The sequence below is a fragment of the Ascaphus truei genome, chromosome 1 (assembly GCF_040206685.1).
Source record: "Ascaphus truei isolate aAscTru1 chromosome 1, aAscTru1.hap1, whole genome shotgun sequence".
Classification (NCBI taxonomy): Eukaryota; Metazoa; Chordata; class Amphibia; order Anura; family Ascaphidae; genus Ascaphus; species Ascaphus truei.
Window position 1 is genome coordinate 456,840,480 of NC_134483.1, and position 18,510 is coordinate 456,858,989.

Consider the following 18,510-nt stretch of genomic DNA (forward strand, 5'->3'; position numbering starts at 1 on the left):
TTCACATCCACGAATCCCTATCTTTTATATGATACCGAAAATCCATAAGGACATCAACAGACCACCTGGTCGCCCGATAATTTCGGGTATTGGATCAATTACTTCTGCATTGTCAGAATATATTGACCATCACTTGCAAAAACATGTTATTAATCTGCGTTCACATCTAAGGTACACCACACATATCTTGCAAATCTTGGGGGATCTTCCCTGGCAATCTAATTACATTATTGTCACAGCCGATGTAACATCGCTTTACACCGTGATATCACACTCTAAGGGATGTGAAGCAGTAAAATCTACATTAGAAAGTGACAAATCCATGTCCATTCCACTGGTCAAATTCTTGATGGAGTCAATAAATTACATACTTAGACATAATTATTTTTCTTTTAAAGATCAATTTTACCTTCAGACATGTGGCACCGCCATGGGTACGAAGTTCGCCCCCAGCTACACAAACCTATATATGGGTAAGTGGGAGGACGACACCATCTGGTCCAATGAAGAGCTGGGGGCGAACCTCATCCTATGGCGGCGCTACATAGACGACGTCATTTTTGTTTGGGGGGGTCCTGTCTGTGATCTGGAATCATTTAAAGAGTATCTTAATAACAACGATAGAAACCTGGTCTTTACATTTAAAGAAAGCACTAATTGTATCGAGTTTCTAGATTTACAGTTATACACAGAAAACAACATCTTAAAAACCAAAACATACTACAAACCAGTACAGGCGAACACCTATTTACTGGCCAGTAGTCATCATAATCAAAATTGGATTAGAAACATTCCCAAAGGACAACTGGTCAGGATCAAACGCAATTGTACTGACCCCGCTGTCTTTGACTCCCAAGCTCAAGAATTAAAACAAAAATTTATTGACCGTGAGTATAACAAACATCAGTTGGACAATGCCATTAAGACCGTTACAGCTATGACAAGGTCAGACCTGTTACAATATAAACCAAAAGATAAGACAACCACAACAGGTAATACAGTGGCTTTTATTACAAAATACAGTTCACTTGCACCTCAGCTAGTCAAAATATTTGAAAAACACTGGGGTTTGTTACGGCAAGATGACACCTTAAAAAGTTTTTTGAAAGATAAGCCGGAAATATATTTTCGAAAAGCGAATAATTTAAAAACAAAATTATCCCCAAGTTGTCCTTTTAGCAGAGATGTCACACACATAAGAGATAGCATTAAAGGCTATTTCCCTTGTGTCAAGTGTATAGCATGTCAATATAGTATAAAAGTTCAAAAATTTGTTTCCAATATTACAGCCAGAGAATACCCAATCAGAACACTCATCAATTGTCATAGTCAATTTGCCATCTACAGTATTTGCTAGAATGCCCGTGTGGCTTACAATATGTGGGCCGCACGAGCAGAACATTGCAGAGAAGATTAGGAGAACACATTTACAACATCAGGAGAGGCTTTGAGGCCCACAATGTGTCTCTCCACTTCAAACTCAAACATGCACAGAGTCCAATGGGACTAAAATGCTATGCGATTGAATGTCCCACATTCAGCCAAAGAGGGGGAGATAAAATTAACATCATTTCCAGGAGAGAATCCTATTGGATATTTGAATTGAAAACTCTCAGCCCTCTTGGACTGAATGTGGAATTCGATCTGACATCATTTCTCAAATAATTTTACATTTATACATCCACTTTACTATTTACAAAATACATGGTAAGGTTGTCAGTTCTTGTCCGCCGACACTACAACCAATGTGGATGCGCCCAGCCAGCATTACTCATTAATCACATAATCACTAAGAATATCACTAGTAATACACAATTTAAATTAGTGCACTAAATTACTTTTATTCAATTTAATATTTCATCACATATTTAAGTATTTAATATCGTCACATATTTAATATTTTATTTAGCATTTACTACTAATTAAATAGATGCATTAATAGTATCCAGCACATTATTGCACATATAAAATTTCTTGTTTCACTTGATTCTGGATATTCCTCCCTGTCCGTGTGAGATGTGCCTCTCCACTTTGACCATTTCCCAAATAGGACTGTGTTTATAGGTCCAAAACATATGTACAATATCTGATGTTTATTACATCCAATATGTCATTTTTCTGGCCATTATGAAATAAACAAAGAATTACAATTAATAGTTAAAATTATTGGATCAAACTGTTTAATTATCAGTATAGACTATATAATTGTATTTTACTATTTTGGATAAAAATATGTTTATTTGATCCTTTTTTGTAGACTCCCTAATGCAAACAAATTGTTGGTAACATCATATTAGCAATTGTTAACGCATCTGCATTTTTATAATTAAAGATTGCACTGTATTACACACATGTATAGCCTTGGTTAATGTGCTATATTCTCTTTGACACCCTGGTCAATATCCATATACCTATTTTCCATTACCAATAGTAAATATATTGGGTTTTAATAGGGTTTAGCAATCCCTTATGGTCTCAGGAATATCAGCACAAATACCAATCGTTATTAGTGTGAGTTATTTGTATCTGTCATTCTATCATGTTGTATATATTTTTTCTGCAGGACAATTACCCTTGTACTAATTGCCTAATTGCCTAATAGCCTAATCATTAAGTGTCTCTACATTCCCTTGCACTAATGATGTGATCAAGGCAAGTGTTTATGGACTCATTACTCTTTGGACCGCCCTCTGGGAATTCCCATTGGCCAATTAGAACATTGGGGGTATATAAGGAAGCCCAACCCGTGTAGCATTCATTCCCTGACGAAGAAACACGTGACCGAGTGTTTCGAAACGCGTAGGAAGGTATTGTGGCCATCCAGGGACACCGTAGCTGAGCCAATCCGACAGTGACGTCAGCGAAGGAGACGCGCGCTATCCACTCTGTTGTTTGAGAACACGAGTATTCCTGAAACCTCCCCGCACGCTTCCAGCACGTCCAGCAACCCGCAGCAGACGGCCAGCCCTGGTTAAAGACCCCGTACCAATGCACATGTCCTACTCCAGGACGGTGAGTAGGATTTCAGTTTTACCTGGTGGAGCAGCAAGGCTTTTTTCGGCCGAAGTGCTGGGAAGCCCTCAATTCGTTTATTAACAGAAGATCATCAACTGTTTATTTTACAGTTCATATTTTACATCAATTGTATTAACAATTGTTTTAACCATTAAATGCTCCATATTTCCATGCATATGTCTCACATTGTTTAAAGGGTAATACACCATAGTGGTGCTTGTATTTCTCTTGTCTCCCTCTCTGAGCCATTCCAAAGACACCTCAGCACAAGACTTCTGTTCCAGCCACTTACCCTCAGCGCCATCAGAGGTTTTACCACCCACATCTTGCATATCTGGTTGGAAGATCCCAGATTAAACCTCCACGGCAGCTCCAGGACTACCTACTCTCTAGGACTGTATCCCAGGTTTTGTTTTTCCTGTTTGTTCAATATTGTTGCACTAGCGCTTGTATACACTTATTTTTTACACGGGTAGCTAATGTTGGACTGTAGTTCAGTGGCTGGGACAGGTTAGCAGGTGGGTAGCGAGGGTCCATAGCGAAGGGCCGATAAAAATTAAAAAAAAACATGAAAAATAATCCAACCCCTGTTGAGGGCCTAGGTAGCCACAGTGACAATCAATGGATTGAAATTAAAGTTTTTATATGTTTTTTTTTTTTTTACATGTTTTTAATTATTATATATTTTATGTATTCTGTGTCCAAAACCCCTTTAGCCATGTTTGGTAAAGTACCTTCACAGGTAAGAAAGGTGTCATAGGACTTTTTTAGACAGAGATGTGTGCTTTTTGCTGAAATAAATATTTTTCTACTCATTATTGATCTTTTTCTACTCATTATGCATAATGCATTCCTTCATGGCTACTGTGTCTTCCAAGGGGTAAATTACAAATAAAATGGGATGAATATGCCTGGTATATATTGCATTGCAATACATACCTGACATCTTCCTTATCCTATGGCTAATGCTGCGTTAACCTAATAACGCTGCTCTAGCCATATGCAAATGAGCAGACTAACGGATGTTCATCTTGCATCTCACTAACTTTGAGGATATACGGTACATTATACTGAGGGAAAATAACGTCCATTCCCAATTTTGGGACTAATCGTTATTATCACAAAAGTGACGGACTTCTGAGGACCTACCCCATGAGGATATAACTTGCATTAGTAGGTACTCAAACTACTATTTTAATTGATTTTTTCATTTAGATTTAGGGTTATTTGTTTTGTGACCTCATTGTTTTAATGTACAGTATAAGGATTAAAGGTTAACTTTTACCTTTTTGTTGGAACTATCACTATTGTTTGGGGTTTCTAGAGTGCAGCACAAAATATTTTCTTTTACCTACTTTTTCTAGGTATAACAAAGCTTGCAAAAAAGTGAGAGAAAAAATGACGTTTAAAGAAATAACTAATGAACACTTCATTATAATTAACTTCTAAGTAGACCAGTAACCTCCTTATTACTGTACTGTAGTAATTAAGTAAGTGATATAAAGCTTAGCCCCCTGCAGACGCACTTACCAGATCTCCCTCCTACTGTCTCTGTACGTTCTCCCTACCTACCAATTAGACTGTAAGCTCCTCGGAGCAGGGACTCCTCTTCCTTAATGTTACTTTTATGTCTGAAGCACTTATTCCCATGATCTGTTATTTATATTATCTGTTATTTATTTGATTACCAAGTGTATTATCTACTGTGAAGCGCTATGTACATTAATGGCGCTATATAAATAAAGACATACAATACAATACAATTACAGTAAAGGTTTTAATTGTGAGATGCTATTGGATCTTATGTTAACATGGGTGGATTGCTAAAATAGTAAGGTTATGGTAAGTCTTTTCGAAGAAATAAATAAGTGGCATTTCATTTTTTTAATTTACTGCGAGTTTATCATTCATATTCTTGAAAATTGTTCAGCCTAAAATCACATGGTTCTTTTCAGCTAGGCTGTTTTATACAAAGCTGACAGTGTTTTTCAACATAAACATAGTTGTTATGCCACATTGATTCTATTATGGTTAAATGTATAGAAATCATGAACAGAGGAAGTTCTCTCTTGAACATTTGCAGGTATTTATATAACAACGGGAGCCAAATCATGCTACAGGCGGATGATATGCCCTGTGTGGTCATTATGAGGACACCACGCAACCTTCTCTAACCAAACATTCACAGAAGAAAACAAGAAAGGAATAAACATTACTACTTGCTGCCTGTATTTTGCTTTGAACTAAAAGGAGCTATATTTAAGATTCAGACTGAGGGTGGCCTATATTTATAGTTGAGCTAGACAGACTCAGTGACTATATTTTTAGGGTTATGGTTTGGCCTCATCTTGGGGTGCACATGAGCTCCAAACATCTTCTCTTCTCCGATTGCAATATTTTGTATTAATAAATATTTAGAGGGCAGCAGTTTTAACCATGCAAACAAATATAAACCTAAATAATTTGCTACTCATTGATACATATACATATATAGGTAAGGAATACACCATCTGTATAAGCACATGCACAGAACAATATAACACTCATATTTAGGGGTAATATTTCAGATGTTTTTGTTGCTCTTTTCTGTTGTGTGTTCTAGGAGGGACCGTTTTTCAGCCCAAATACATGTCAATTATAAATAGGGGTCAAGCTCTAGATTAAACAAAAAAATTTTTTTAAATTCACGTGTCTTTAGGTTTCCATTTTAAATGTATTCAAATTAAAAGTTATATTTTACATAAGGAAGTTACTATAGAGTGCAACAAAACGTATAATGTTCTTTCAATTATTACTTGTAATTCTCATTGCTTAGCCCTAATATGCACATGCGTAATAGTCTACATACTGCATCAAAGTCTCAGAGCTGCAAAACTCTGTAAAAAAAAGACCTTAATTGTGAGCTAATAATGTACAGTACAATAATGAAATGAATCTTACCAAAATAATCACTTTATAGCATATACTGTATGTTGCTACGCACATCACATTATATTCCTGGACTTTCCATTACATTCAATAGGTCACTGTGTCAAAGTTACGAGATACATTACAAACTGACACCATTTATTGTGTTGTGCAGTATTTTAACATATTTTAACCATAACAATGGTATACATTTACAATAAATAAGATGAAAAAGGGACCACTAACATATTCGTGTATCTATGAAATGTTTAACTACCATTGCACTGGGGGTAGGCCATAAAGACAATGCTCTCTGCAAACTGAAAAGTCACTGGGAATAGGATATTATGAAAAAAAAAAAATGTCATAACTTTAAATAAAAAAGTCAAACCTGGTTCTACAATGTTGGTGTCAGACACACTGGCATTTTCAGGAGCTCAGTTACTGATTGCCTCACAGAAAAGAAGCTTCCAGAAAAGGTTGTCTTATAAAAAGAGGGCAAATGCCTTATTGTTAATGTAACGGTATTTCTGGCCCGGCCTGACCCACCCAATCTCACATTGGCCCCTGTGGTCTAACCGGACCCCATTACAGTGTAGATATGCCTGATGGTGCACCTGTTGGCTACAGGACTCCTGAGTCTCCCGCATGATGGTGTGTGGGGAGGACCCGTCAGACAGGCAGCTGAGGTAGTGTGCTGAGTCTCACCTAGTTCCAGTGCAGCGCCTCCACCTCACCAGGGCCCCTGCGTCCGCATGGGGATGATCCTGACGAGGAACTCCTCGGTGGTGCAACCTCCTGTATAATCATGGGACTCTCACACACAGGGGTTTCTCTGATCAGCTCCATCTTTATTGTCACGGTGGGCATAGCTGCCCTCCACAATGTGTACATTCAGCCGATCATCTCGTCCGTGCTCCCTTTAGATAGGTATATCACCTAGATCAGGGATTCACTTATTCCCGCAGGAATCACTGTCCTGTGCCAGGTCCCTGGACACAGCCTCCCATGGAGTTACTATAACATAACTGACACTCTGATAGAAACTGAACTCCTGCCTCAGCTCTGACAAGAGCTGAACTCTTCCTCCTCTCAGCAGAACCTTCTAGCAACACTAAACTATTAGACACAGTGCTGTGCCTTATGTAAGCTCCTGAGGCTGACACACCTCTGACATCACTAACCATGGAGTCAGAGCATGTGACCAGTCCCAGCCATACACAGGGCACCCCACCAGGGTGTGAGGGGAAACCTCCATAATTACTGCTGGCAGGCCCACACTTACCAGGCCTTACTGCCAACAGGAGAGATGACTGTAGGCATTTTACACGACCGCTACATTCTCCCCCTGGTGAATCCCATCGTCCTCGCTGGGACCTAAATTTGTATACCTCTTTCCAGGAAGCACTGTAACGGAAAACATAATTAACATCACACATGAATACAGTCATCCGCCAAGCCCGCCCCGACCAGCAGCCACAGACCCGCAGGATGCGTTAGTACCCCCTAAAAATAGTGATCTGGGTCGGGTTTCCTCACCTCCCTGTTACCCATATCCAGGACCGTGACATAGTAATGCCTAGGCGATCCTCTCTCTGGCATATAGGTCACCCTATGTTTGTGAACATTTCTCCCTATGCTCCACACTCGCATCAGGGTGTCTATCCTTTCTTCCGCCTTCTTACCTACAATGGCGCTCCCCCTATTGACTAAATACAGCTCTATAGTCTCTTGGAGCCACTTTTCCCTATTGTCCTCAATTTCATCCATCAGGGGCTCCGGAACATAGGGATACTCCAACCCATGGGATTTTTTATATTTGACTATTATAGCCCTCTCCGCCCTACTGACCCTGGTCAGATCAGCATTACCTGCCCTCCCAGGTAACACCCATGATAGGGGCTCATCAGGATCGACTGGATCTGACAGTGTGTCAGGACCCATGGGCGCTATGTCTCTACGCTCCAGCTGGAACCACCTCTTCTGTAATTCCCTGTCCCTCTGCTCGGGTGTAAACTCTCCTTCTTTCCACCAGAAATCTACCACGTCCTCCCACCGGATGAGGAACCGAGTACGGTCCATCCACGCGGAGTACCCTTCAAATAACGGGGCCCACCACCGGGTCTCCTTAAATGGGTTAGGTCCTGGTTCCCTGTCGTCATCAAATGAAAATACCCCTGACGACCTTGTGGATCGCGAGTTGAACCACCTCGAGGACCCCGGAGCCTTTACTGCCAGTTGGGGTGCTGTATCTGCTACCCTCAATTCTCCCCCTCCCCGTGAATCGCCCTCCGTAGCGCCACTGCGCTGCCTTTCCCCAGTCCGTCTTCCCTCGCCCCCCGGTGAATTGTCCACGTACTCCAGGCTAGGCGGTGAACCCGGTGACCGTGTGATGGGGATAGGGGTATTAACTATGGCGGGGGTTTGGGCATAGGGGCACGGAACGGGACCCCACGGGGTTACGACCCGCTCCTGGCTGTCCGTAGACTGGTCCAAGGATGATGTCTCACCCTCCTCAGTCCTGAGATCGTCTCTCCAATTTCTGGGCCTTGTAAGTGATCGGGGACCTTCCCCCGATCGCCGAAGCGTCGCTGCTTTGTCTTCCTGGGTTCCGCCGTCGCCACCGGAAGTGACGTCCTCCCCGGAACCGGAAGCGTCGCCATCTCGCGTGGGACCCCCATGCGGGATCTCTTCCTCTATGACGACATCCGGTTGCTCCGCCGTTGCCACCGGAAGTGATGCCGTCTCTCCACGTGCGCGTTGGGCCTGGCGCGGCCCTTCCAGCGCTTCGCCGTCGGCTGCAACCAAGTAAGTAATAGGGCTGCTTGGCTTACCCGTCCGCAGGGGTGTAGGCGTCTCTCTCCCGTCTCCGCCAGGTCCTGGGATGGCGGGACTCCGTTGGTCGGATCGCCGATCTGCGGGGGACGTCCTGCCACTCACCCCACGGGGTGTCGTTCTCCCGGTATGCCTTTTCAGCTCCATTTTTACTACCGCCAGCTCACGGAGGTCCTCATCTGAGTAATCCCCTCGCCCGGACTTAGGGGTCTCCGGGCGGGGTGACAGTCTCTTTTCCCCGAACGCGGGGGTTGATTCAGCCGCCTCAATCGCCAGTGACCCAGCCGACTTGACCGGCTCCAGTCCCTTGTTTCCGGGACTCGCGCGGTTGAGCCATAGCGCGCCCGGGGACTCGGCGGAGCGCCTTGTCACGTCCACCGGTGGGTCAGCAGGCTGTATAGGAATGAATGTGGGCATAGGCCACAGGTACAAAGTCCCGCAATGAGGGCAACGTGCCGCCGTGTTGACCGTGCCTCCGGGCAGCCCGCATTGTAGGCATAGCCCAACCACCGTCTCGGTATTGGCCACCCTCACTACTAGCACCCCGCCGGGCACTGAGTAGGGCTGTGTAGAGACCATTGTGCCCACAGTGGAGGAGCAGGCCATTCTCTTTACAGGAGCCACTTCCTGTACAGGTCTCTCCTTCTCAGTGGTTCCTCGCAACTGACTGATGGAAGTTGCCGGATCCGCCACTCCCTGCTTCGGCTCCTCCCTTCTTTGACAGAGCTGGAACCCGCCCCCAGGGGTTGCAATAATGGGCGGGTCCCACAGGGGAATATCATGCCCCTTAATTAAGGCCGCACCTCTCTCAGTCCTGGTGGGCGCGGTCTGCGTTTTCGCGCCAGATTCCTCCTCAGAGCTGGAGTCTTTTCCCGCGGCTAGTTCTCGCCTTCTCCTTGCAGCAGCTTTTTGCGCAAAGTATCCTTTCTTGCAATTCACCTCCACGGCCGGAACTACTTTTTGTAGTGGCGCCGTCTGAATATCAGTCCCTGGGCCCAGTGGGTGCATCCCCACAGGCCATAGTTGAAAGTCACTCCCCCTGGTAGAAATCAGGGGAGGGTCCCATAAACTCAACGGTTGACTCAGCACAGGGGCTGAATTAGTCACTGTCCATCCCGGCGCAGCCATAGCTTTCGCGCCATGCCCCCCTTCAGGGCGGGGCTCTGCTGTTCGCGCCATTCCCGGCCAGCTTTTTGCAAGTCCTGCACCAGCCACATTTTCTGTAACTGTCCCATGCGGTTTCCCTAGCAAGCGGGAACCGCCATTTTGGTTGACTGTTGAGCCCAAAAAGTCCATCTGTTTGCTCTCCTCACGGGGTTCTCCCCCAATTATAACAATTTCTTCACACTCTTCAAGGGTGGCCCCTCGCTGTCCCATACAGGATAAAAACGGGGCAGCCATAGCCTTCGCTCCGCTCCAGAGCAGCCTGGTCAATGACAACTCGGCGACAGTCTGCTCTTCAGTGGGTTGCACGCCACGGGTGCCCTCCCCATCAGCCTCTGTCCGCCATTTCATGTTCTCCGCACCACGCGGATCCTCCACTCTCTCGTAACAGTTGTCGTACATGGGGCTCCACTCTGCGGGGCAGCCACCACACCGGTACAATAAAGATTAGCTTCAGATGCACCACCACATGTGTACCTTATCTAGGTGTGACCCAGTGTTGCACTACCTCAGGCTAGGCTCACTCTCTCAGTGTCTGCTGTGGCTCCTTCCTCCCAGTCTGTGCTCCCTACGGTGAGTGTCTGGAATGGGCTAGGTACTCTGGCTCTGCCATGCAGTACTTGGGGCGTCTACCTGTCTTGGTCAGCCTAGCGCAGACCCTCTCCAGGACTCCTGACCAAGTTAACAGGCTATCCCTTCTGGCATCCTACCAACTAGCACTGCCTCAAGGTGACTCGGTCAGCTATAACCCGGCTCCAAACCCCTCACTCCTTTCAGGCCCCTAGGTTGTCCCTGCGAACTGACAATATCCCGTCAGCCCCCTGACCACCCCTAGGTCCGTCCCTACGCAGCACAAAGTGGCAGCAGACACTCTCCCTGTTTCCCAGTGTGCCTAGCTAGAGCCTGTCCTGATGACAGATCTGCTCTCAGCAGCGCCTCCAAATGTAACGGTTTTTCTGGCCCGGCCTGACCCACCCAATCTCACATTGGCCCCTGTGGTCTAACCGGACCCCATTACAGTGTAGATATGCCTGATGGTGCACCTGTTGGCTACAGGACTCCTGAGTCTCCCGCATGATGGTGTGTGGGGAGGACCCGTCAGACAGGCAGCTGAGGTAGTGTGCTGAGTCTCACCTAGTTCCAGTGCAGCGCCTCCACCTCACCAGGGCCCCTGCGTCCGCATGGGGATGATCCTGACGAGGAACTCCTCGGTGGTGCAACCTCCTGTATAATCATGGGACTCTCACACACAGGGGTTTCTCTGATCAGCTCCATCTTTATTGTCACGGTGGGCATAGCTGCCCTCCACAATGTGTACATTCAGCCGATCATCTCGTCCGTGCTCCCTTTAGATAGGTATATCACCTAGATCAGGGATTCACTTATTCCCGCAGGAATCACTGTCCTGTGCCAGGTCCCTGGACACAGCCTCCCATGGAGTTACTATAACATAACTGACACTCTGATAGAAACTGAACTCCTGCCTCAGCTCTGACAAGAGCTGAACTCTTCCTCCTCTCAGCAGAACCTTCTAGCAACACTAAACTATTAGACACAGTGCTGTGCCTTATGTAAGCTCCTGAGGCTGACACACCTCTGACATCACTAACCATGGAGTCAGAGCATGTGACCAGTCCCAGCCATACACAGGGCACCCCACCAGGGTGTGAGGGGAAACCTCCATAATTACTGCTGGCAGGCCCACACTTACCAGGCCTTACTGCCAACAGGAGAGATGACTGTAGGCATTTTACACGACCGCTACATTAAGAATAACATTCATCTGTAAATGAGGAGTGTCCAGGTGTATGTCCTCTGGAATTCAATATACTGTAGACGATTCCCTTGGTCAACCGCCACTCACCCACACGCAGAACGGTTAAGGTTCAATAAGGGGATTACACAGGTATCACGTGTTAAGTGATTTAAAAAAAACTTTGAATTCAAATAAATTCTTAAAACAGCAATCCAGCTAAAATCTTTTTAAACAATTGGAACCAGTGGAACCATGCTTTTTTCAACTCTGGGGATTCCCCTTTTACCGAGATAATAAAAGTTTTAGGTGCTGCCTGATGGAAAAAACAACATGGTTGCCATTATTGTCCAATAGGAAGCGGGGCTGGTACAAGGGTATTTGGTGTCCTACTGTAAGGCCTCGTTCAGGGTGCTGGCTTCGGAGGGAGGGCGTGCTGCCGTGCGTGCTGCCGTGCGTGCTGCCGTGCGTGCTGCCGTGAGAAACAAAGTATTCAATTTGAATACTGGTTGTCAGGGTAGCAGCTGCCCTGTCTCTGAAGCCAGGAGTTGAAGCTGGCTACAGTTTCAATAAACAAAAATTTCGTTTTTCGGAGCTGCAGCAGCGTCACAGGGACCTAGGCAGCCAATGAAATCATTCTTGAGAATGATTTCATGACTGCAACCTCGATACTTTACCTGCCGTGTGTAACCCCGCCCCCTCCTCAACGCTGAAAAGTCTGCTGGGGGATAAACACAGATTGCCCAGCAAACTGCCGCACTGCCGCCCTCCCGCCCTCCCTCCAGCTCCTGCAGCTGGCACCCTGAACGAGGCCTAAGTGAATGTTCAGCCTTGCAGCCCCCCCCCCCCCAATAAATTTTTGTGGATATTTTTTTTTAATTCACCCAACGTCCATTCTCTCTCTTCCCCTCTCCCCTTACCCCCCTCTCTCTCTCCCCCTCTCTCTCTCTCTCTCCCTCTCTTCCTCTCCTCTCTCCCCGTTCCTTCCTCCCCCAATCTTACCCTCCTCCCCTCCTCTCCTACCTTCTCCCCATCCCCTCTCACTTCCCTCCCGTCCTCTGTCTCACCTCCCCCCATCCTCTCTCGTACCTCTCCCACATCCTTTCTCACCCCCCATCCTCTCTCTCAACCCCTTCCTTCCACCCACCTCCCCCCCATTTAAAATTCCTTACCTGGCTGTGGAGGTGCTCCCTAGCAGCAGGCATTTTTTAAGAAAACCAAGGCTGCCCTTACTTAGCTCTTGAAAGATACCAGCTGGGCAGTTATTCAGGACAATACATACTAGTAATAATTAAATCTAAGTTATTTGGTTAATTATCAGTAATATATACCTAAGCAAGTTACTACAGTGGTAATCAGAGCTACGTTCAGAGGTTTTTACATACTAATTACAGAAATATTGGAAACCGGGCTTGTTTGTCCCTTGTGGACAGAATTTGATCCGAAGTCACAAGACCATACCAGGTAGCGCCGAGGGAGAAAAACCTTTATCATTTGGGGTCAGTGCATAGTGTCTAACAGTTTAACCCCTTTGGATTGAGAGATGACCTTACTGTATGTGCTAGAAACTATTGAATGTATGTCTTACAAGCATGACTACTTATTATCTCAATGATTGTTCAAAATGACAGGTCAACAAATAGAAAGCATGGAACCTTAAACGAAGTGCGGCATGACCGCAACGCCCAGGCTCACCCCACCTTTTCCTCCTGCCCCCTCTCTTCTTGGTCACCGGCAACACTTCTGAGGGGGGGAAGGGTCAGCTGGAGGGGATAAAGTCAGGCATTAAGGGGCAGGAGATCATACCACACCCCTCACGCTGTTTCCCTGCCCTCTCTCCCATTTTGGTTCAATTCATTTTTGTGTGTGTTATACTTGTATTGAATATATTTATATTTGAAGTGTCTGTTGGGGTTATATTGCCTTTGTCGCGGCGGCTAATTGAGGGCTAAGTGCAGGATAACCTTGCCAGACAGGGCTCAGTTACAGTAATGCCTGGTGATGACATGGTTGGGAAGTGGGCAGGGCTCATTGTGCTTTGAGTACCTGGGGCGCATCGCGTGGCTGACGTGGGGTCAGCTGAGTGACTGGGACTTTGGACCGTCAAGGCTAACAGGCCATTATTTAAGTGTCATTGGCCTTACCTGTGGGTGGTGCACCCTGGCAGGGTTAGCACCTCCCCTTTGCTGTATTTTAATAAAAGGCACTGCCATTGTACCTCCAGACCTGTGTGTGCTTTATTTGTGTGATGTTGCGGGGGATGAGGGGAGGAGAATCACAGGCTCTGAGGTCATGCAATAGCCAGAATTGTGATAGATTTAACCCATTATGTGATGGCCACATACAGATATTGTTTTGTGTATGAAATAGTTTCATAACGACACCAACAGGAGGTGGAAATTAAAGCAGCTTTTACAGTAAAGAATGTTTGGTATTTTATTTGATGAGCAATAGCTCAATAGAAATGTCACCGCCTGTGAAGCGGATGAACTCTATTATAATCCCTCCTTGAGACCTTGGGCTATGTGACTATCTGCCATGCCTCATGCACTAAAATAAAAACCCAGATTCAGTAAATGAATGCTTTGTTCACTAAGAAATGTAAAGCTATACTTGAGCTCATTTGTGTAGGGTTAACATGACAATATTTACCATCTTGGTGTTACTTCCATCCAGACACTGAAATAGAACTTTTAAAAGAGAGGGGGGAGAGGAGGAGAAAGAGAGGAAGGGGGATAGAGAGGAATAAATACCTATTTAGTAGCGGGTCCATTTACTTGGTTAAAAATACTGCCCTCTTAATATTTATACATACAAAATATTGCAATAAGAAGGAAGATGTTTGGAGCTCATGTGCACCCCAAGATGAGGCCAAGCCATAACCCAAAAATATAGCCGCTGAGTCTGTTTAGCACAACTATAAATATGGGCCACCCTCAGGCTGAGTTTTTAAAATAGCTCCTTTCCATGCACAGCAAAATGCAGCTAACAGCTGGTGCTATTCAATATGTACATTTACTTGTTTCCTACAATCTCAGGGTGTTCAATGTTACAGAATGTTACCCTGGGGAGTATAGGTGACTATTATATGTGACAAAATGTATATAAGTAAAATAGAAGATTCAATTCAGTTTGGTTAATGTAATGTTATAAAGGCTAACCGAGCATAGTGATTTGGAGATGCAGTTAGTAAGATCTTTGGGGCACAAACTCAGTGCAAAATGTGCAGAGTTGCATACACGGTGAGTGCTATAAAAGAAAATATATTGTAATGAAATGATTTCTCTGACCCAAGAAACATCGTCAGCTGCTTTAATATGGTGGCAACATTTCATCCGCAGGGGTAGATTAATTAAGTATATGCATTATTGCACAAAAACTATCTACACTGTCATTAATCTACCTGTTTCAGTTTTAAATATACATTTTGGCCAAAAATCAACTTTAAACTAAACATATTATACACGTAGGGTTGTTTTAATGTTGGTTCCTCTTATAGGACTATTTTACCAGCTAACATATTCAGGCTAACCAAAGAGGAAAAAATAGAATTGGCTAGCCTTAAGAAGTTCTGAATGGTTTCTTGTTGTAGTCATATCCAGTATCACTGACTGCTATCTGGCAATGTTTGTGTGAACAACTGTACGTGAAGATGTTTGAGATGCAAAAAGACAAAAGAAAGACAAGCACAACCTTTTCTTAGTAAAAGATATATGTATCTAAGAGCAACAAATGCCCCTGATTCTCACTTAGATCAAAGGTAAAAACAATGTGCACAGCAAAGACACAGACATTCATTTGGAACTTCTATATGACTGCATTACCATTACTTTCCTCCAGAAATATCCTCCCTCTGTCATATGTATAATAGCCATACAAGTGTTGCTCTCTACGTTGTAACCAAAAGTATTTAGAACCTACACCCTGTGGTTGTTGTCTTTAAGAAAAGTGCACAAATAACTACTTTCCCAAGGAAAGGTACTGTGTGAATACAACAACACACAGACCAAATAAGGACATCCTTCCGGTCAAGCGATGGTTGGATGTTTCTGAACAGGACTTAGTAAGCTAAAAAGAGAGATCTGTGTGGTGGAGAGGGTTGTGTTAATTCAGGGATAAGCATCTCTTAGATTGGAGAGTACTAAAGGGAGATGTATGAACGGGAAATGTCTTTAGAGGAAATTACAGTCTGCCTGTTTTCTAGCTAAACAGATACAGTAGTAACACTAATCTCTTCTCTCAAATGGAAGTTGAGTGGACACTGATCTTTCATCTAAATACTTTGCATTATCGGTACTTTGAATGTTTTGAGTCATGTATTAATACAGTAAGTAGAGTTGGGAAAAACCGGGTGTGTAGCATCAGAACCTTATATTACAAATCAGAATACGAACCCAAATCCTCTAAGATTGTAGGCACCAAAACCCCAAAACGATTTAGTGAAGAAACCAAAACACCAGGTTATTGGGCCATATCTCTAATGTCTTTTTAATAAGAAATTTGCGTGGTTTTATTTTCTTACATGTTATTCTTGAAGATTGATATTTATTTGGTCATTACTGCGTTCTGGCAATGCTAATGTGTATTTATTTTAACAGATTTGATCCAAAGAGGATCAGAAAGATTCCCTCTATTATTAGCACTCAATGCTGGCTATAAGTAGGCGGACTATAGTGGTCCAACAGGTAATTACTGTTATTAGGTCTATTGACCCATTAAATACCGGGAAGATCAAAAAACAAAAAAGTTTTATTAAATTCAAATATTGGCTAAAAACACATATATACATTCATTCATTAAAAAGAACTCCATAATGGAGGGACTGTGTATGCAACCATCAAAGTTAGGTGTACCTTTCTATCGTAAATTCTGGCTGCTCTCACTAAGCATCCATTTCATAAGTATAGTACTGTTCAGGTCAGCAAGTATGTATTGGCATTAGCAGATAGGAAATTTTGGTGTACACGTTCACTTCAAGTAAGGACTGATTTAGTCCATCATCATACTAGTACTCATGATTTCATATGTGCAGACCACAATCTATGGTAGGTTTTTAGGTGTATCTCGTGTAGTGGTAACTGAATTAGTTATCACATTCACATACTATATACACAGGAATAGACGCGATTGGATGTGAATTCCCAATGGGTATGTATAAATGTTTTCTCTCCTGTATGATATCCAAAAAACGCGTCTATATACTCCGTATAGGAAAGTATATCTTTAGTTGTATATAGATCCCCACAGTGCCATCTCAATAATGACTGGATATATACATAATAACATGAATATACTGTGAAAGTATACTTCCTATGTCAGATACTTCTACTGATCTAACCGTGATCAGTATGGGAGCACCCCAAAGTAAGTACATCCGTCACGGATAGAGAACAGATCCGACCTCAGCGTATTCAGTGTATTTATTGTAATTCTATGATGTCATGATGTCATGATGTCATTAATATTTTCTTTCATACTATTACATGATGCAAAAATAAAACCAGAATAAATTGGCTTTGGACAAAACCAAAGCCAATACAAATACCCGAAAACATTATTTTTAGATAGATGTGTCACGAGTTACTCACTTACATGTGACCACTTTAGAAATATATTGTGCCACATTTACTATGCGGTGCTCTCTCATAAGATAGCTTTCAGTGATGAAAGACACTGTACGGCTCCATGTAACTATGTGCTGTTGTGTTTCTCTGCACTTTTACGAGCAATATTAAAATGGATGTACTGTACTGTAGTTTATTTTATTTGCATCCCTGCACATCTCATGACATCTACAGTCCTGGTAATTTTGACTGGTACACTGCACTGCTGTCTAACTTGTTTTTATGTGCATACAACTCTTGACATTCTTTATTTATTTTTTTAAATTTTAATTAAACATTAATTTTTAATTTATTTTCAATTTTGGGGTACAGAGAGGGATGGAGAGTTCGGTGGGAACAGAAAAAAGGTATGGGGTGGTGGGTGGTGGCACAAGTAACATTTAAATCGTCACACACAGTATAACATAGTATGACATTTTTAGTGCAGCTGTACAACTCTTTTTGTATTCCAAAAAGAATCCAATGTTCCCAGCACACAGAAGAATCAAAAAAGAAGGGAATATGCCAAAAAAGGTTTAATGAGCAAAAAAAACACAAATCCTAATGTTATGTAAGTAAAAAAGAGAAAACCACAATGCATCCAAACAAAAATTAATAATGGGAGAAAAACAGGGGAAGGAAAAAGGGGGGATGGGATAGGGTGAGACAAAAAATACAAAAGTGACAGGGAGAGGGGGGCGGCAACATTCCGGGGTACAAACCCCTTCTTCAGGCCCGTTCCCACGAGACACAAAAATGTCTGATGGTACTTCCCTTTCCCTGTACAGATCTCCCTATAGAAAAATGCACAAAAACAACGAGCAACCGGGATAAATGTATCCTAACAGGGGGCGCGTACAAGGGGCAGTCCAGGATTATCCAGCATCCAGTACTGATATAAATAATAGTCCCACACCGGGGGTGCAATCCAACAGTCCAAGGTAATACAGCACCCACTGTGGTAATCAAGGATAATCCTTACCACAAGGGAATAGCAGCTGCAGACCTCTGTGTTGTATTTTTGTTTTTTAATGTACTGTAGCCTTCTTTCCCCTACCTTCTGGGAAATGTTCTTGCTACCAGTGTATTCTGTGGCTGCTGTGGTCATACCTGTGTAACAGTGTTTCCCCCACCCGGTGGGAGATTTGGCCATTACTGGTCATGTGGTGCCTGATACCTGCTGGTAACAGGAGGGCTGAGTCATCCGCCGATGGTAGTGGGGACATAGAAGAA